The sequence below is a fragment of the Peromyscus maniculatus genome, chromosome 9, assembly GCF_049852395.1.
Source record: "Peromyscus maniculatus bairdii isolate BWxNUB_F1_BW_parent chromosome 9, HU_Pman_BW_mat_3.1, whole genome shotgun sequence".
Lineage (NCBI taxonomy): Eukaryota > Metazoa > Chordata > Mammalia > Rodentia > Cricetidae > Peromyscus > Peromyscus maniculatus.
In genome coordinates, this window is record NC_134860.1 from 87,626,283 (window position 1) to 87,647,766 (window position 21,484).

The 21,484-nt window shown below is 35.9% G+C and overlaps 1 pseudogene; it reads left to right on the forward strand.

The window, feature by feature from the left end:
• The first annotated feature begins 6,794 nt into the window (after positions 1-6,794).
• On the forward strand, positions 6,795-7,057 carry LOC143267194 (small ribosomal subunit protein uS14 pseudogene; annotated as a pseudogene).
• Positions 7,058-21,484: the final 14,427 nt, after the last annotated feature.

A 21,484-nucleotide genomic window follows, 5' to 3' on the forward strand; every position in this document is an offset into this window, starting at 1 on the left:
ATTGATCTACAGAAAATATAATTTTACTTTCACTAAGAGTAAATTGCCTTCTGTGGGATGGTCTGTATGTCAAATTCTCTGATTGGTCAATAAATAAAACACTGATTGTCCAGTGGCCAGGCAGGAAGTATAGGTGGGACTAACAGAGAGGAGAAAGGAGGGAACAGGAAGACAGAGGGAGTCACTGCCAGCCGCCACCATGACAAGTAGCATGTGAAGACACGAGCCACGTGGCAAGGTATAGATTTATGGAAATGGATTAATTTAAGCTGTAAGAACAGTAAGGAAGAAGCCTACCACGGCCATACAGTTTGTAAGCAAATGTAAGTCTCTGTGTTTATTTGGTTGGGTCTGAACGGCTGTGGTACTGGAGGGTGACAAAGATTTGTCCAGACTGTAGACAAGGCAGGAAAACTCGAGCTACAAATGGCACACAACGTGGTTCAAGAGTTTCCACCTAAAACCTGAGAAAAAAGATTCTAAAAAAAAAGCTAAAAACAGTTTCCTAGTTGTCTCTCTTAAGTTAGGGGCAACCTGCATGTTTGAGCTACTATGGAGGGTTTCTGGCATGTGCACTGGACCTGCAGTATGGTGGGAATGAGGCCTCTGCAAGTGGCACATTAAGCTGTGTTGTAGATTTAGCCTTTGCTAGTACAAAACAAAAAAAGAGGTTTCTGGGCTACACATTGCTGTGGATATCATTCTATATAAATAAAACACTGATGGCCAGTGACCAGACAGGAAGTATAGGCAGGACAAGGAGAGAGGAGAATTGGGGAAACAGGAAGAAGGGGGAGAGACACTGCAGCCACCGCCAGGACAAGCAGCATGTAAAGACACCGGTAAGCCACCAGCCATGTGGCAAGGTATAGATTTATAAAAATGGGTTAATTTAAGATATAAGAACAGTTAGCAAGAAGCCTGCCACGGCCATACAATTTATAAGTATTATAAGCGTCTGAGTGATTATTTTATAAGTGGATTGCGGGGCTTGGTGGAACCTGGAGAGAAGCCCTCCAGCAACAACCTGCTGCTTTGATAGAAACATAGACCCACCCACCATTTCTGAAGGTTGATGGCTCCCAGAGCTGCCATAAAATGTATCACTGCCATGTTGGGAAGCTGAAGTGGGCAGAGCCAGCAGCCACAGTGCTATTTCAGGCTTAGAAGGCTATAGTTTAAAACAATAGGCTCAAGGTAATATAAAAAATAAGCCACGTAGAGATGGCTACCACACAGAGAATCTGGATTATGTTCTCTTTGATATTCGTAACTGAAGAAAAACATTTGATTGCCAAAGCTGTTGAGTTATACCAAAATGTATATTTTAAAGGTACCTTGACTTCAAAATTTGGATGTAATGATATGTTGTAAGGAGGCTCTGCTTTTGTTTCCACAGAAAGCCAGAGGCTATGGATTTGTTCCAGATAAAGATACATCAGGTTTGACCAGCCAAGATCCCCTGAAAGGTCTCCAATGACACCAAGGCCCAGATGATCCAACATTTAGAACCATTTCAAGGCAACTGGCTCAGATGATACACCCTCACGGACTACTCCATAATCATAAAATTTTCTTTGTGTCCTCATAAGATACAGCGCCCCCCCCCCCCCCAGCAGGAAGTAGTAAGAGAAGCTATGCCCAAATTTCCAAATATACCAAGCTGGCTTTGGAGATGTGTAAAAGTTAAAACCTTCCTTTAAAAAAAAAAAAGAAAAGAAAAGGGGAAGTGCTATGGGATGGTCTGTATGTCAAATGCTCTGATTGGTCAATAAATAAAACACTGATTGTCCAGTGGCCAGGCAGGAAGTATAGGTAGGGCTAACAGAGAGGAGAAAGTAGGGAACAGGAAGACAGAGGGAGTCACTGCCACCTGCCACCATGACAAGTAGCATGTGAAGACACCAGTAAGCCACGAGCCACATGGCAAGGTATAGATTTATGGAAATAGATTAATTTAAGCTGTAAGAACAGTTAGCAAGAAGCCTGCCATGGCCATACAGTTTGTAAGCAATATAAGTCTCTGTGTTTACTTGGTTGGGTCTGAGCGGCTGTGGTACTGGCGGGTGACAAAGATTTGTCCAGACTGTGGCCAAGGCAGGAAAACTCTAGATACAAATGCCATTGTTTTTTGTATCATATTGTTTTCAATATCTAAGTGGACTTCATAAATAGGCTGTTGTCAATAGTGTGATAATAAGCATAGACACCTGACCCTTTATAGTAAGATGACTTTGATTGATTTGTATATATAACCAAAAGTAGTATAGCTTAATCAAATGATACTTCATAATATTAAAAGATATCTCCATAATGATTTCCACAATGGGTGAACTAATTTCCATTTCCATTAACATAACATAAGGACATCCAGCAATGTAGATGTAACCAACTGTCTTATTTCCAGCCCTTTACTATCACTTCACATTCTTATATTATGTTTTTGTGCTCATTTATGTTATTTTTGTTTTATAATGGCAATTCTGACTGTAGTAAGATAGAATCTCCATGTGGCTCTAATTTACATTTGCCTAATGGCTAAAGAGAGTACAGCATTCTCATGTTTTTTTTTTGTTTATTTATTGAAGATTTGTACATTATGCAAAGTGTCCATTCTTTCTTTTGAGAAAAGCTATAGTTATACAATTCCTGGGCTGAATACCCAAATTACTAAAAAGGTAGAAAATTTTTTTTCCTTAAAGCAACGAGTTTGACAGTGTGTGGAGAAGCCCTGACATCAATGTAATGTCAAAAAAAAAGGTTGAAAAGTGGGCTTTCAGGTATAACATTTAGCCTCTACCCGGGAAGTCTGCAGAATTCAGTGCATACTGGTATATACGTTTAAAGGAGGGCCCCCTAAATATCAAATGTGTTCGTCAATAGTAATACATAGTATATAGAATGTCTCAAGTGTTCTGGAACAGAAATGAGGAGCCATAGGCTATGCAGAATTGAATACTCAGTAATATTCCAGTTCAAATGCTCTGAACAAGTCAAAAGAATCTTATTCTATCACTCCAGAATAAACACACTGTTATGTTGTTCTCTCCTTTCTACCTTCAGACCAATTAATATACATATAATGTGTGTGTATATGTACATATAATGTGACAATATAACATATAAAATATAGTATATAGTAGTTATATATTTATATAATGATATATAAAATATATATATATAAATTAATAATCTTCAATAGCAAATACATGATAATGGCAAAGTGTTCAAAACCTAATAACAATTTGGCCAAAGACAAGCAGCTATAACAGAAGTAATTTGATCTAAGCAGATTTTTTTTTTTTTTTTGGTTTTTCAACTCAGGGATTCTCCAGCCTTTCCTGGAACTCACTCTATAGCCCAGGTTAGCCTGGAACTCACAGAGATCTGTCTGCCTCTGCCTCCTGAGTGCTGGGATTAAAGGTGTGCACCACCAATGCCAGGCATGATCTAAGCATACCTTAATGTACAATTGTAACCAGTGAAAAATCAATAAATATCAGGTTACAAGGTGTATACTTAATTTTAAAATATACAGATAGACTCTCCTTTACAACCTGGTATAGGAAGTGTAGAATTTCACATTCATTAAACTTTCTCTACATTGTTAAGAACTCTGAGGGTGGTCCTCAGAGTCAATCAAAATTAGTCTCTTGTGTTTTAGAATCATGCATAGAGATAGGTATGTAAAACCATCATATCTTAAACAAATTCTGAATCAATAAGTCTTGTTCATGTCCTGATAATATACATATTTCAATAAGTGTCACTTTTTCAATGTTTCTAGATTATTTTCATAATCTATGGCTTTTCTTTTAGCAACAGTCTACGGTTTTTCTTTTAGCAGCAAGGGCTGGCTTAGTGACAGTATATTTGCATGTGTGTGTGTGTGTGTGTGTGTGTGTGTGTGTGTGTGTGTGTGTGTAGATATAGTCATATACTACATATGTTCTTCTTTAAACACCTGAGTTTTCTTTATTGCATCTACACCGTATTACACTGTATTTAATAATCAATATTAAGAAAAATTTGTGTGCTTCTAAAATGAATTGTCACCTGCATGTTGAAACTATTATTATTAGGTAGGGATTCAATTAAAACACATTGGATTATATCTAGTAAAAGCTGATGGGAAGGCCTTTCCTAAACTTCACTTGATAACTGTCACACAGTTTTCAGTGTAAGTCACTTGTAGGTTTTATTTTTTTAAAAATAGTAAACATAGTAAAACTTACAGTTATATATAAAACCTAGGAACATGTTAATTTCATTATTTCTCATTATTTATTTGTAATTCTAAATGAACAATAGTTTGTTGATGTAGAGAGAGGATTTACGATGTATTGCTACACTTACTTTCAATTAATAAAGGTGGAACTGATCAATGAAGTTGTTTGATATCTGATAGATTTAGACAGGAATCATGCTGTCTGAACTATTGACAAGTATATATACAGAGACCTAGCATGTGTCTCAGTCACTTAAATGCATGCCTAATAACATGAGAATATTAGTGTTGATCTGTGCCTTCCTCCCTAAAAAATGCCGAGAATGTATGGCACGCAAATGTAACTGTAACACTGGAAGAGAAATGGTCAGATCCCATAGAATTTTGCTGGCTAGCCAGTCTGGCTAAGTGATCAACACTGGTCTAGTGAAAGACCCTGCTCCCACAGGCACACAGAGTCCACTTATCCACACTGAGATACTAAACAAACAAATGAAAGGAGTTTCAGCATGTTTCCAATTGCCTGTGGCACATTACTTCTGATGTAAATTTGATGACTCAGTTCTAGAAGTAGGGAATTAATCTGCTTTGATTCATTATTGAATTTCCTGATTGGTCTCACAAGATTTAAGAAACATTCATTGCCGGCCTAAAAACACATTCCCATTAGGAGGCAATTCAACTCATAAAATGGAAAGGATATAATATAAAGATAAAGGTATTTGTTAAACATATGCACACTATTTATGATGAATATGTGTTTTCTGTCCAAATATTTATGTATTGCTATGCAATGTATTGCCACTTATTGCTCTAAGCATAAATGAACTATTTTAATTCCTTTTTAATGATTTTTTTAGTATTAAGAAAATTTCTATTTATTTTATAAACAAACCACAGAACCCTATGTTCTACCTCCTTCCCCCCTCTATCCTTATTCCCCCAACCAACTCCCCAAACCCCCCTCCTTCAAGGCAAGGCTTCCCATGGGGAGTCTGCAGAGCCTGGTACATTCAGTTGAGGCAGGTCCATGACCCCCCACCTGCACCTAGGCTGTGTAAGGTTTCCCACCAAAAGCACTGGGGTCCAAAAAGCCTGCTCATACACCAGGGACAGATCTTGATCCCACTACCAGGGAGCCCCTTAAGCAGGTCAAGGTACACAACTGTCTTGCCTATGCAGAGGGCCTATTCCAGTCTCATGGAGGCTGTAGAGCTATTGGTCCACAGTTCATGAGTTCCCACTAGTTTGGTTTTGCTGTCTCTGTATGTTTTCCCATCATGCTCCTGATGCCCCTTGCTCATTGTATCCCTCTTGTCTCTCTTCACCTGGACTCCTGGAGCTCAGCCTGGTGCTTGGCTGTGGATGTCTGCATCTACTTCCATCAGTTACTGGATGAAGGTTCTATGATGAAAGTTAAAGTATTCACTCTCCACTATGGTGATATTTTATTTGTACTGAAATGTGGTTTTAATTTTATGTTAATAAATAAAGTTGCCCTGGGGTCAGAGCTATTAGAGCCATAGCAAGTGCGTGATGGTTAGAAGAGCTAGGTAGATTTCTGTGTGTTCAGGGATACAGCCAGTATTGGAGACATATGCCTTTCTTACAGGCAGTGATGAGGCAGTCATGTGGTTGGGTTTACAACCAATGAGAAGGCAGAACAGAAAGACTATTTAAACACAGACAAACAGGAAGTAGCTCTCTCTCGGGGAAGCTAGGAGCACTGCAGGAGGTAAGATTTTATCTCTGAGCTCTGACCTCTCGGCTTTCTCTTTTACATTGGCTCTGTGTTTCTTATTTTAATAAGACAATTGGTTACATCTACACTCCACTATTGCTAGTAGTCTAAGGTGGTGTCATCCTTGTAGATTCCTGGGAACTTCCTTAGTACCCTTTCTCCATGATGTCTCCTTCTATTATGGTATCTCTTTCCTGGCTCTCCCACAAGGTTCCTGTTCCAGCTTGACTATCCCTTTTCCTTACATTCTCATCCCCCATCCCCTGCCCTCCATTACTCCCTCTTACCCCCAGTTTACTCATGGAGATCTCATCTATTTCCTCTTCCCAGGGTAATCCTTCTTAGAGTCTTCCTTGTTATCTAGCTTCTCTGGAGCTATGGATTATAGTCTGGTTATCTTTGCTTTATGTCTACTTTCCACTTGTGAGTGAGTACATACCATGTTTGTCCTTCTGAGTCTGGGTTACCTCACCCAAGATTATATTTTCTAGTTCTAACCATTTGCCTGCAATTTTCATGGTGTCATTGTTTTGTATTGCTGAGTGGTATTCCATTGTGTATGTGTGGCACATTTTCTTTATTTTGGGTGAGGGATATCTAAGTTGTTTTCAGGTTCTGGATATTACAAATAATGTTGTTATAAACATAGTTGAGCAAGTGTCCTTGTGGTATGATTGAGAATTCCTTGAGTATATGCCGAATAGTATAGTTGGGTCTTGAGGTAGATTAATTACCAATCAATCTTCTGAGAAACTGCCAAACTTATTTCCAAAGTGGCTGTACAAGTTTGCACTCCTGCCCTTTCTCCTCGCTGGCTGTCCACAGGCAAGATGGGTCACCAGCAGCTCTACTGGAGTCACCCGCGCAAGTTCGGCCAGGGTTCTCGCTCTTGCCTCGTCCGCACGGTCTGATCCGGAAATGCGGCCTGAACATGTGCCGCCAGTGTTTCCGCCAGTACGCAAAGGACATAGGCTTCATTAAGTTGGACTAAGCGACCTTGAATAGATTATTCAAGACTCTCCACAATGAAACAGATCATGCTAGTCTTTGTACATAAAGAATAAAAATGGAGACCTTCAAAAAAAAAAGTTTGCACTCCCACCCACAGTAGAGGAGTGCTCCCCGTGCTCCACATCCTCTCCAACATAAGCTGTCTTCAGTGTTTTTTATCTTAGCCATTCTGACAGATGTAAGATGGTATCTCAGCATCATTTTGATTTACATTTCCCTCATGACTAAGGATATTAACCAGTTCCTTAAATGTCTTTCAGATATTTGAGATTCTTCTGTTTGGAATTCTCTGTTTAACTCTGCTGAAATTTTTTTAATTGGATTGTTTGGTATTTTGATGTCTAGTTTCTTGAATTCTTTACATATTTTAGAAGATGCAAACTCCCCCAGGAGAAATAGACACCAGGAAATAATCAAATTGAGGGCTGAAATCAATAAAATATAAACAAAGAGAACATTACAAAGAATCAGTGAAACAAAAAATTGGTTATTGGAGAAAATCAACAAGATAGATAAGCCCTTATCCAAACTAACCAAAAAGCAGAGAGAGATAGAGAGAGAGAGAGAGAGAGAGAGAGAGAGAGAGAGAGAGAGAGAGCATCTAAATTAAAAAAAAATCAGAAATGAAAAGGGAGACAACAAAAGACAATGAGGAAAATCAGAGAATCAACAGGTCCTATTTCAAAAACTTGTATTCCAAAAAAAATTGGAAAATATAAAAGAAATGGACAATTTTCTGGATAGGTACCACATACTAAAGTTAAATCAAGATCTGATAAGCATTTTTTTTTTTTTTCCGAGACAGGGTTTCTCTTGTGTAGCTTTGTGCCTTTCCTGGAACTCACTTGGTAGCCGAGGCTGGCCTCGAACTCACAGAGATCCGCCTGCCTCTGCCTCCTGAGTGCTGAGATTAAAGGCGTGCACCACCACCGCCCGGCCTGATAAGCAATTTAAATAGACCAATAATCCCTAAAAAATAGAAATAGTCATTAAAAGTCTTCCAACCAAAGAAAGCCCAGGACCAGATGGTTTTAGCACAGAATTCTACCAAATTTTCAAAGAAGAGCTAATACCAATAATCTTCAAATTTTTCCACACAATAGAAACAGAAGGAACATAACCATACTTGTTTCATGAAGCTACTGTTACCCTGATACACAAACCCCACAAAGATTCAACAAAGAAAGAGAATTACAGACCAATCTTCCTCATGAACATTGATGAAAAAATACTCAATAAAATATTGGCAAATGGAGTCTCAAGAAATCAAAAAGATTATGCACCATGAACAAGTAGGCTTCATCCTAGAGATGCAAGCATGAAAATCTGTCAATGTAATACACCATATAAACAACCTGAAAGAAAAATAAACACATATCTGATTAGATACTGAAAATGCCTTTGAAAAAATCCAAAGCCTCTTCATGACAAAAGTCTTGATATCTTAGAGATATCAAGGATACAAGGAACATACCTAAACACAATAAAGGCAATTAACAGCAAGCTGACAGTAAACATCAAATTAAATGGAGAGAAATTCAAAGTGATTCCACTAATATCAGGAACAAGACAAGCCTGTCTGCTCTACCCATATTTATTCAATATAGTACTTGAAGTTATAGATAGAGCAATAAGACAGCAAAAGGAGATCAAAGGGATACAAATTGGAAAGGATGAAGTCAAACATTCACTATTTGCAGACGATATGATTGTATGCATAAGTAACCCCAAAAATTCTACCAGGGAACTCCTACAGCTGATAAACATAGTAATTTGGCAAGATCCAAGATTAACTCAATAAGAAGCCCTCCTCTATACAAATAGTAAATGGGCTGAGAAAGAAATCAGAGAAACATCACCCTTTACAATAGCCACAAATAATATAAAATACCTTGGGGTAACTCTAACTAAGCAAGTAACAGACCTACCTTTATGACAAGAATTTAAGTCTTTGAATAAAAAAAATTGAAGATATTAGAAAATGGAAAGATCTCTATGCTCATAGATAGTTAGTATTAGCATATCAAAAATGGCACTATTACCAAAAGCAATCTAGAGATTCGATGCAATTCTCATCAAAATTCCAACACAATTCTTCACAGACCTGGAAAGAACAATACTCAACTTCATATGGAAAAAAAAGAATAGCTAAAACAATCCTGTACAATAAAGATACCTCTGGAGGGATCACCATCACTGACATCAAGCTTTACTATAGAGCTATAGTAATAAAAATAGCTTGATATTTGCATAAAACGGACATGTGAAAATGGAATTGAATTAAAGACCCTGACATTAATCCACACACACATATGAACACCTGAGATATCTCTATCTCTATCTCTATCTATCTATCTATCTATCTATCTATCTATCTATCTATCCATCCATCTATCTATATCTATATCTATATCTATATCTATATCTATATCTATATCTATATCTATATCTATATCTATATCTATATCTATATCTATATCTATATCTATATATAAAGCCAATACTGGCTGGGCAGTGGTGGCTCATGCCTTTAATCCCAGCACTCAGAAGGCAGAGCCAGGTGGATCTCTATGAGTTTGAGGCCAGCCTGGGCTACAGAGTGACTTCCAGGAAAGACACAAAGCTGCACAGAGAAACCCCGTCTCAAAAAAAAAAAAAAAAAGCCAATACTGTACAATAGAACAAAGAAAGCATCTTCAACAAATGGTGCTGGCCTAACTGGATGTCAACATGTAGAAGATCCATTGAAAATAGATCCATATCTATCACTGTGTACAAAACTCAAGTCCAAGTGATCAAAGACCTCAATTTAAATCCAGTTACATTGGACCTGATAAAAGAGAAAATAGGAAGTAGTCTTGAATGTATTGGCACAGGTGACCACTTCCTAAATGTAACACCAGTAGCACAGACACTGAGAGCAGCAAGTAATAAATGGGACCTCCTGAAACTGAGCAGCTTCTGTAAGGCAAAGGACATGGTAAATAAGACAAAATGACAGCCTACACAATGGGAAAATATCTTTACCAACCCCACATCTGACAGAGGACTGATCTCTAAAACTATCTTAATTCTTATACCTGCTTAAAAAATAGGCTAACAGATGTCCTAGAGAATTGAATCATTGCTCAATATCACTTAGCTATTCAGTAGTATAACTGGGTGTAGCTTTGGGGGAAACAGGTTGACAATGATGATCCAATTACATTCAATAACTACATCCTTATTTATGTATACGTCAACCTTATACACCTAGAAAATTGTCATTTTGTCATAAGAGTTCCAGCAAGTTTTAAAATGTCAGGTGAAAATTAGTTAACTTCTCTAAGAGTACATCAAATGTACGCATATTCTTTGGAGCCTGCTGAAAATATGGTGATAACTTTTCTAAAATCTATAAATAAGATGACATATAACAATGTATTTTTTAAATATCCACTTAATTAATGTACATACATATCTTAAAAGTTGAGAAGAATATGTTACTACATATTGTTTTGGAATGTATATCTCAAAATATCATTAAGCATCAGTTCAAACTCAATATGTCATAGATATATTTTCTTCAACCATATTGAACAACAACTTATTGTTTGGATGCATGTATCAAAACACAAGATAATTCAACATATACACTCTTTGTTTTCAATGTATTTGGGATATTTTTATGTCTTCTTATTTATAATCTCTACCTATTTTTAGAATTTAATTTTTTTAAGAATAAATATGTTGTGGATGTAACCATCTTGTTAAATAAGAAACACAGAGCCAATGCAGAGGTGAAAGCCAAGATGTCAGAGCAATAGCTAAGAGCTGAGATTAAAAACCTTACCCTTCACTGTTGCTGCTGTCCTACCTCTCTGCAAGAGACCTACTTCCTGTGTGTTTGTCCTTTTTATTGACTTTCTATTCTGCCTTCTCATTGGCTGTAAACTCAACCACATGACCTCCTTGTCACTGTCCATCTATACAGAAATCCAGGGCTTCTATGGTTGGTATTGAGATTAAAAGTATGTGTCTCCATTGCCAGACTTCTGCTATGGCTTGCTATTAGCTCTGATCCCCAGGCAACTTTATTTATTAACATACAAATAAAATCACATTTCAGTACAAATAAAATGTCACCATATTTCCCCTTTTCTATTTTAATAAAAAGAAAAAAGGAAAAAGGCTATAACTAACATAAGAAAAACTATATGCAAAAGTATAATAACTATATCCCATATATACAACTAATAAATACCCAAACAAGATCTAGTCCATTTGCATTTGACAAATTCAGAGACAATAATTCCATTATCTATCCTATTTTGGTAACTCCAAAATGTACTTAATTCACTTTCTATCCTAACTAATCTTCAACTATAACTAAGTAATCTTCAACTATAACTAAGTAATCTTCAACTATAACTAACTATTCTTCAACTCCCTCAGAGACCCAAGAAGGAAATAATATTACCTAATAAAAATAAAAACAGGAAGTGCATGCAAGCAGCTTCCAAAAAAAAAAAAATGAGTTGACAGAAACAGCCAGCTGCCTGGACAGTCACCTGAGGTTTCTCCGCAGTGTTGGGGCATCATCTTCAGCCTATAGGCTTAGCTTATCTGACAGACTCATTTGTGAAATAGGATGTACACAAAGTTAACAGTTCGACCTCACATTTGATGAGAGCAGTCCATGTACCAGAAACACCTGAATTCCACTAGTGTCATGTCATGATTCAGGATTTTAAATTCTGGAAATTGTTAATGTTTTTTGGCTTGCTATTAGCTCTGATCCCCAAGCAACTTTATTTATTAACATGCAAATAAAATCACATTTCAGTACAAATAAAATATCACCATAATATGTGGAGATTGTGGTTGAAGCATACTTGGTAGAATGCCCTCTACTATATATAATATTCCCAGTTTTCATCATCACATAAAATAATTATGGAGGCAATGCCTACCATCTTAACACTAGGGTGTTTTGGAAGTTTTCCTGTGTACCACACAGTCCTACAGCCGCTCAGACCCAAACAAAAACACAGAGGCTTATATTATTTACAAATTGTATGGCTAGCCTATGGCTTAAGCTTCTCACCAACTATCTCTTATAGATAAACTCAGGCCATTTCTATTAATCTATATGTTGCCACATGTTCCATGGCATTACCTGTGTACCATTACATGCTGCTCTCTGGATGGCAGGATGACAAGATTGCATCTCTTCTCCTGCCTTTCTTCTTCCTATCTCCTGGATTTCCCACCTGCCTCTAAGCTGACTTTCCATAGGCCAAAGAATATTATTTATTAAGAAATGAAAGCAACAAATATTCACAGCACACAGAAAGACATATTACAGCACTTCCCTTTTTCTTTCTAATCACAGATGAATACTTTAACTTTAATATAATAAAATTATGTATAGCAAAACAGTTATCAAGCAAGAATTACAGTTACCATATCTAGTCTATTTATGTTATTCTGTACTAGCAAAAGCTAAACAGATCACAGTGTGCTGCATGGCTTGGAGACACCACTGTGCACTTCAGCAGGAATTCGCCATGCTGCTTAGCTTATGGCACTGGCAGCCAGCTCCATCTCACAGGCAGCTGATGGGAAATGAGTCTCTACACTGATTGTGGCATGAGTCTGAGAGACTAGGAAGCCTAGTGTGGATCTGTTTCTGTACATTCAGAATCTTTAAGCTTTCTTAGTTCTATGTGGATCAATGCCCAATGGTGAGCACCAAATGTAACACTAATCTTAAATTATTAAATAAAACACCTGGAGCCAGATATCAGGGTCTAAACCTAAGAGATTGGAGGAATAGAAAAAACCAGCTAACCTCACCTCACCAACTCTGCAGCTTCCCAAGAGATCTACTTCCTGTATACCCATGTCAATATGCCTTTCTGTTCTGCCAACTCATTTCCTCTCTGCCCAGCTACATCACTTCCTTTTCCAGCTCAGCTCTGTTATTTCCTATCTATTGGCACAGACCTCCAGACCTTTATGGATAACTAGTGCTGGAATTTAAGGCACATGCCACAATAACTGGCTCTGTTCCCACTGTGATCTTGAATTCACAGTGATCCAGAGAGATCCCTTCCTCCCAAGTCATAGGATTAAAGGCGTGTGCTACCATTGCCTGACTTCTATGTATCATATAATGGCTAGCTTTTTTCTTTGATCCTCAGATAAATTTTATTGGGGTGCATAAATAAAATATCATCACACTGGCAGGAATTTACAGAAGAATCTGAGTTCAAGGTAATAGTCATCTATAGAATGAGTTCAAGAACAACCTGGAAACATGAAAAATTCTAAAATATATAGAGTTTTGGTATTTCAATGATATGTTATTTTACATAATTTTAACATGACAACAATTTAAAAATTATAAGAAAATGATTAGATGACTTTAATTCTACGTAAGTCTTCTTTCCTCATTATTGCAGCACTTAAAAAATTAGATTCCTTATTTGTTTAATTAAATTGTTGGGGTAGTGTTCTCATCCTAACACCACATAATTGCTCACTCTCATTGGCCTTTTCCATTTTCCATTTCAATGGATTTCCTAACTACAGTGCTAATTTATTCACTGTCTTGTCTTACTTTCAAGGTCAACTTTTTAACATTTGATCAATTAGAACATCCTTAATATTTGGATATTACTCTTCTTCCTTTCCTTGTTCATTTTGTATTATCAGATTTTACTACCTAATAAACTACAATTTCAAAATATATGAACAAATTCTCTTCTACAAAAATATGTCATTGACTGTTAAGATAGAAGAATCTAACTCCTTTTAAATTTGTAACTTTATGAATTACAATGCTAGAGGTAATCTTGATGTAATTTTCAAGATTAGATCAAAAGAAAGTATTGATTTTCATTTTGTCCGGGCATATTCAGTCTAAGAAAATCTGTTCATCAAGTAACAAGTTTATTTACTTGGATATTATCATGGTAAAGGAGTCAATGTGTAACATTACTGGATGTGTCCTGCTTTACATACATTCCTTCACTATGAATAACCTCTGTAGGGATGATTGCAACCATTAGTTACTAGAACTGACAACCACAAATATAAGATGAAAGAGACATTTATTTATCTTGCATTTTTATCTAAACTAAAATGTTCTCATCTCAAATTCTGCTTAAATTTTTGTTTATAAAATTTTAAAAATAATTAAATGATAGTATTTAGTTTACTAAAATGGAAGTTTATTGAACAGGTATGTTTTAAAATTTTCTTTGACAACCTTCTAATAATTTGCTAGTCAGTTAGTGATAGATGTGGATATGAGTTTCAAGGGCAGCTATTAGAATTTGCATGTTCTTATGCCACTCTAAATAATGTATTAAGTGACCCATGGTCAGTAAAAAGAAAAGAGGTAGTTTATAAAGGGATAAGTACAAAGAAGCTTAGATGTGTGTCAGGTTTCACCTGTGGCAGGCCTCCTAACAGGCAAAAATGGAAATCGTAATGGAGGAAAGTCCAGAGTTGCCTTTTATGGGTTATTAACAGAGAATCTACCTTTTTCAAGTAAGTATAATGCAGACTCCTAAGTGCACTCCCTTGGATGAATAGAGTTAAAGGAGACTAAGGAAAGACTGTTTTTGTTTGTTTGTTTTGTTTTGTCTTGTTTTCTCTTTCTGCCTTTTCTATGTTAAAGACTTCAACAGCACTCCACTGATCCTTTTTCTCCCACCTCACTATCCCATCCTCTTTTGATGATGTGCTTAGGAAATTGAAACAAATTCAGTCCCTCCATTGACACTAGCTGCTTACACATCTCATGGTATTTATAGAAGATAGTAAAAAAGTTCAATATGGCACCACATACATTTGTGTTTAGAAAGAAACAAAAAGATATGGTACATAATATCAGCCACAATAGATATTTATTCTGGAGACTTATTAAAGGTTTGAACGAGTATCACTGTGATGGCAGGATTCAGAGTTCTCAATCTGTGTTCTCTTGTCCTGTCATAGAAAAATGAATTGGAGAGAAATTCAGTAAAAAGTAAAGCAGGCTGATTTTAGGAGTGATGTACTTCCAAAAGAAGGAACAGGTAGAAACGAGGAGAAAGTTTAGAAGATCAACCATACTACCTCATAAAGTTACTTGAGCTCTTCTGTCACCTTTCATGGGCCATTTGTGCAGGTCTTTTCAAACATGCTTAGTTTTACGAATTTCTATATACAACTTCATGCCTCACATTTATAACATAAAAATATACATAAAGAAGTGTGTATAATATTGTAATGAACCATAGGTTAGTTATTCTTAGACACTGGAAGCCTTCTCTTCTCCTGGCCAATTTTTTATATGTTAATTTTGTAAGGCTTTGCATTTGACCTTATAGAATCTATGTTCCACCCTATTAACTTGCCTCAAGTGCATGAATATTGAATTGAAGAAGCCAATTACATTAATGTGGGTTTAGACAATTTAGTGATAAGATGTTCAATTTGCAAAGGAAAGCACAAATGTACAGGTCCACATAGGAATTTCCCATAGATTTGTTACAAATGCATAAGTAAATGTGTTTTATGAAAGTGACACAAAATATCAGAGTAGAAAACCATAAAGGGGAGTTTATAGAGAGCAGCTAGATTATGGTTCCATACACATACACAATTAGATTATATTCACCTCATTACCATCTAGTATCCCCATCCCTATTATTTTGAATGCCTTCTCTTTCCTAACTAGTGTCCCAGGTGCTATACCATTAGAGAAAATGACCTTCCTTCTGCAACAATGATTAACAGACATTTTCTTCTCAGGAAGTGTTTTTTCTATCAGATTGATATAATTTTATTAAGAGCTAAAAAGGGATAGGGACAGTAGAATATTGCTGATGAGTGGGAAAATGGAAATAATGGTGAGGAAGGATTAAGAGGTAATAGGAATGAGAGAGTAAGGTAGGGAAAGAGTTGGTAGAGAGTAACACTAAGGGTATTTTAACGAGTCAAATTGAGAACTATTTTATAAGCTTCAGACACACAAATACATACATATACACACATGAATACACACACACACACACACACACACACACACACACACACACACACACACATACACACAGAGGCTCTCACAGGAGTTGCCCCACATTGGGCATTATGCTCAGTCCAGTAAAAATATGTTTACAAAAAAAGAAAAAATATCTAGTGTTTCAGGTGTGTGATACTTTTCCTACCGCTATTAGTATGAAATACCCCAGGGACATCAAACACAATACAGGGTATAGCTGTTGCTCTTGGCTACCTACAATAAGTTCATATTGCTGAAGACACTATAGGCATTACTTCTGCTCATGAAGATATCAAGTTGATCCTGACAACAAAGCTTTCTCCTTTTTGGCTATCTCCCATACTGCAAATAAGTGTTATGCAGGCTGCTGGGATCAAAAAGAATCATGAACAATTGCATCCAGCTCTGAATCTTGTGAAATACAATAAAGATTAGCATGGCAAGATATGTCTTTGGATACAATACTAGAATGACTATTATGAAGTTAAGAAAATGATTTCTAATTTGACTCAGGTCTGCTTCAAAGGAGGTAACACAAGCCTGCTGTTACAAATCTTGCCAGGATCCCATGGTTGTGAAACTCACAAGTCACAGGCTTAAATATACTAATTCAATTTACTGAATGGACATAATTTCCAACTGCCATCTAATTTCAGATTTTTTTATTCATAGATTAGTGAAGCCCTCATATCTCACCAAATTTCTTTGTGCAACAGTGATTGTTAACACAAAATTTCACAAGTGGTTCAAATACAAAGAATAAGTTACTGTGTATTTCTTAGCCACAAATGGAATGTCTATATTACATTTCTTCCTCAAGTCTCAGAGACCATTGCAGAACAGTGAGGAAATATTGAGGAGAATTAGAGAAAATAAGTGTCTTTTGTACAAGACTAGATCAGTGCAGTCATGAACCATCATCAGCTTTGGTTGCCTGTGAAAGACCCAGACAAGATTAATCGGATCCATATAATCTTCATTAAAGCATGAAGTTGGAGTCCAACACTCCAAATCCTAAGTGAGAAACTATGGAACATTGATGGATTCTGAGTTTTCTTTAAGGGTGTAACTTCTTTTAGGTGGACCATGCATCACTGGATGGCAACACAGCCAAGAGCATATAGGCTCCAAAATCTTAAATGATTTATTTGAAACGAGATAACACAAAGTTGAATGGATAAGGAAATGAAAAGTAGATCTAGGAGAAGTTGTTGGAAGGAATTTGGCATCAATATAATCAAAATATTTTGTATGGCAGCTGAAGAGATTGCCCAGGGCTTAAGGACACTAACTGACCTTCCAAAGATGCAAGTTCAATTCTCAGCAGGCATATGTTGTTCGCAAAAATCAACAACTCCAGCTCTAGGAAACTGCCATCTCCTCTGGCCTTGTTGGGCTTGACGTATGCCATTGTACTCAGACACATAAGCAGACAGGCATTTATGCTGGCAAACACTTATACACATAAAAAGTAAAATAAAAATAAAATGAACAATGTTGTATCATCTAATTTTGTGTCAACTTGATTCAAGCTAGAGTCATCAGAGACGAAAGAGACTCATTTGAGGAAATGCCTCCATGAGATCCAGCTGTAGGGCATTTTCTCAAATAGTGATCAATAGGGGAGGGCCCAGCATTGTGTGTGGTGCCTCCCTGGACAGGGTAAGTTCTTCCTTAGCTGCAAAGTAAGTGTGAGGCCAGCTGGCACTATATAAGATCCTGTCTCAAAAAAATCAACCAAACAAACAGACAAAAAACCATAGAGTACAAAAAAAATACTCAGGTACAAATACTGTAATACTATATTGAGAAGGCAATAAGGGGAAATAATGAATATACTTACATAATAAATGTGAAAACAGATAAAAAATAATGATTATATTGGTAATTACCCTGTAATAAACATATTCTATTATATGGGGATATGTTCCCCCTACTGCTGAATTTTTATAATGATGGGATGGTGTACTTTGTCAAAATCATTTTCTGCATTTAAGGAAGTGAACATTTGATCTCTTTCATATAGTCAGTTCTCCAAATGCATTACGTGTATTGGTTTACTTAGGTTGATTCCCATTAGCATCTCTTGCATAAAGCCACCTTGATCCTAGTAGATAATTATTTAGAGATATTCTTGAAATGGAAGTACTACATTTTGTCATATAATTAGAAATGTATTGGTGTTAGTGCTTCTCTGATGGTCTGGTGGGATTATCTCCTGAATCCATTTGGCTTCCTTTAGTTGAGAGTTTTTTATTGTTCCTTATATTTAACTTCATAACATGTGATATGATAAATTATTTATGTCATTTGATTTATCTCTGTTAGGGTACATGCTAAGAAATTCATTCATTTGCTTTTGATATTAAACATATTGTGGATAAACAAATGGAATTGTGAAGAATTATCCTAAGTGACTTAATCCAGAAAGACAAGTACTGCATATTTTCTCAAATTTTTGGACGCTAGTTTTTAAGGTTTTGGTCTCTATGTTTTCTACAGAGTTTATGCAGCTGGTTTGGGGCCAATGGTGATGCAGGTTTTTTCCCACAGAATGGGTAATTAAAAACAGTACTGTTAAGAAAAAGAGAAATTAAAACAGTATTATGTCATGAAAGATATGATAGAATAGTGTACAAAAGCAAATAAAAAGTGGAATAACAAAGATTACAGTTCTTTCCAGATAATCTTAGAAATATGTTTATATATTTATTGACTGTATATATGTGGGCATATATATGAATAGATGGTAGTTTTAATAAACCTCTTTTCACTGTCTGTGTCTTGGTTATTGAACTTTGATCATCAGATTTGAAGGAAAGCATCTTTATCTTTATGGACCACATGAGAAATCTTTTGAAGAAACTTAGGGAATCATACTTCTGTAGAAGCTTGTTAAAACATGTACATGCCTAAAAACTATTTAAGTGTCATTACTGTACAATGGTGTAGTAAATACCCATACTTTAAATCATGTCAAACAAATAAAGCCTCCTATACAAGTAAAAAAACAAACAAGCAAACAAACAAAACCCCCAAAACAAAAAAAGAAGTTGGGCTGAGGAAGCTGTGAGGAGAAGGCTAGTAAGCAGCTTCTGTCCATGGCCTCTGGACCAGTCCTTGCCTCTAAGATCCTGTCCTGTTTGGGTTCCTGACCTGACTTCATTCAGTGAGGAGCAACAATATTGAAGTATAAGCTACACAAACCCTTTCCTCCCCAACTTGCTTTTTTGTCATGGTGTTTTGTCACAGCAATAGAAACTTTAATTAAGACAACAATGAAATTCTCAAAATATTTATGAAATTATTAGAAATAGTAAAATTGGCATTATTGGAATTTCAAATATTTATTTTTTCATCTGTATGTATGTTATCTTAACAATGGTGCTCTGAAATTACCCTGAAACTTTTGTTCTAATATCTCATTAATGTGTAGGCAGCAGTACATTTCTCAACAAATAAGTCAATTAAACTATTACTCAGTTAATAGTTTAATAAGGCCGTGCAATGAAGCTTATGAAAAACATTATTCAGGAACACTCCTCAACAAGTTTAAAATGTTAATACAATTTTTTTTTTGGTTTTTCGAGACAGGGTTTCTCTGTGTAGCTTTGCACCTTTCCTGGGACTCACTTGGTAGTCCAGGCTGGCCTCGAACTCACAGAGATCCGCCTGGCTCTGCCTCGCGAGTGCTGGGATTAAAGGTGTGTGCCACCACCGCCCGGCCAAAATTTTTAAGACAATAATAATGAATAATCTTTTCAGAAGTCCTATAACCATTTATATGTGACCAAACACTAATCCTAGCATACATTCCAAATAAGGAGACCTTATATTTGTGTTGCTTTTTTGACTCAGATCCCTAGGTGGTGTTTTAAATTCAGATGTTAGATGAATATGTAACAAAAGCTAGGGAAGACACCTAGTTTATGAAACTTGGTCTTTTTATGTGGACCTTTACCATCTGTCACGTCTTCCTCAGTAAATCCTCTCACAGAAGTGAAGGAAATCTTTCCCAGCTACTAAAATGCTGAAATATAAGGGGATTCATCTGGATAGAGAGCAAGACATTTCTGGGGTCATTAATCTTTCAATATAAGTGAATGGCTGCAAGGAACACAAGTTTGTAAATATGTTTAAAGTAGTATTTCTATCTTCTAGGGAATGTCTGCCATTTAATATACTTTGTGAGCCATGAAGTACATGAAAAAATTTATGGAGCATTGTCTCCCAGTAAAGTCAATAAAAATAGTATTAACAAAACAAAATCATATTTGCTGAGTACTTACTATGGTAATATACATTCTGATTTAAATTTCCAAATATTTATTTACATAGCAAATAAATAATGTATTATGTATCTTCCAGTAAGAATGAAATGAAACTAACAAGATTTCTGCTATTTCTTCAAAGTACTATATGATAAGTTTCAGACAGATGATTGAAACTGACTCTTATCAACACCAAGACCTATGTTGTCAATAGTTTTCTCATAGTATCTTTAATTCCTGGGACAACTGAAGGTCAGCTTCTACAGTAAATGGAGATGTAAGGAATACTACAATAAAATGATACAGAGTTCAGAGAATTACCATTTCATTTTCTAAAATATCATACTTCATTTTAGAAAAACTTATTTATGTGATTGGGCAATAATATTCAATGAGAAATTATTCATTTATGTGTGTATGTGTGTATGTATGTGTGTATTATGTATGTATGTATGTATGCATATATGTGTGTGCATTTCACTAAGCCCAGTAGTGTGAAAAATAAAATATTTATCTCTATATTTTAGCAGCTAGTTTTATGTCCACAATTATTTTCCATGGACTAGCATAATAACTCACCCTATCTGATTAACAGAAATAATGCTGCTTTGTCAATGAACATAGTAAAAGGAGATCACCTTGACAAAGCAAGTGAGAAATCTAAAAGCATTTACAAGAATCCACTTCCTGGATTTTTTATTTTAAAATGATCATAATCTATATTTTGCTTTCTTTCCAAATAAAAATCTATTCTTTTTATGTATCTATAAAGTTAAAACAGAATAAAAAGACACAAACAGATCTCTTTCCTTAATTATCGAGCTAACTCACTATTTCTCAATCAAAGTCTGACTCTCTGGGGCATGAGTGTCTTAGTATTAATTCATGCTTAGGTGCATCACTGGCTCAGAGCCTTCAGCATTACGCATAGCAACAAACTAGGTGTAAAATTTTGCGACAAAATTCATGATCTGTTGTGTATTATGGCTTAATTAGGGATGTTTATGATCCTGTTATTCATATTCTGTCAGCAATTGAGGACTACACAAAAAGAAACAAGGAAAAATTATAAGCAGAATAGCATCACCATTGTCACATAAATGGGGAGCTCCAACTGTCACATAATATATTTTGGAATACCATACAAAAAATAATATAAATATTATACTAAGAAAATAAAAGAAACATATATATGT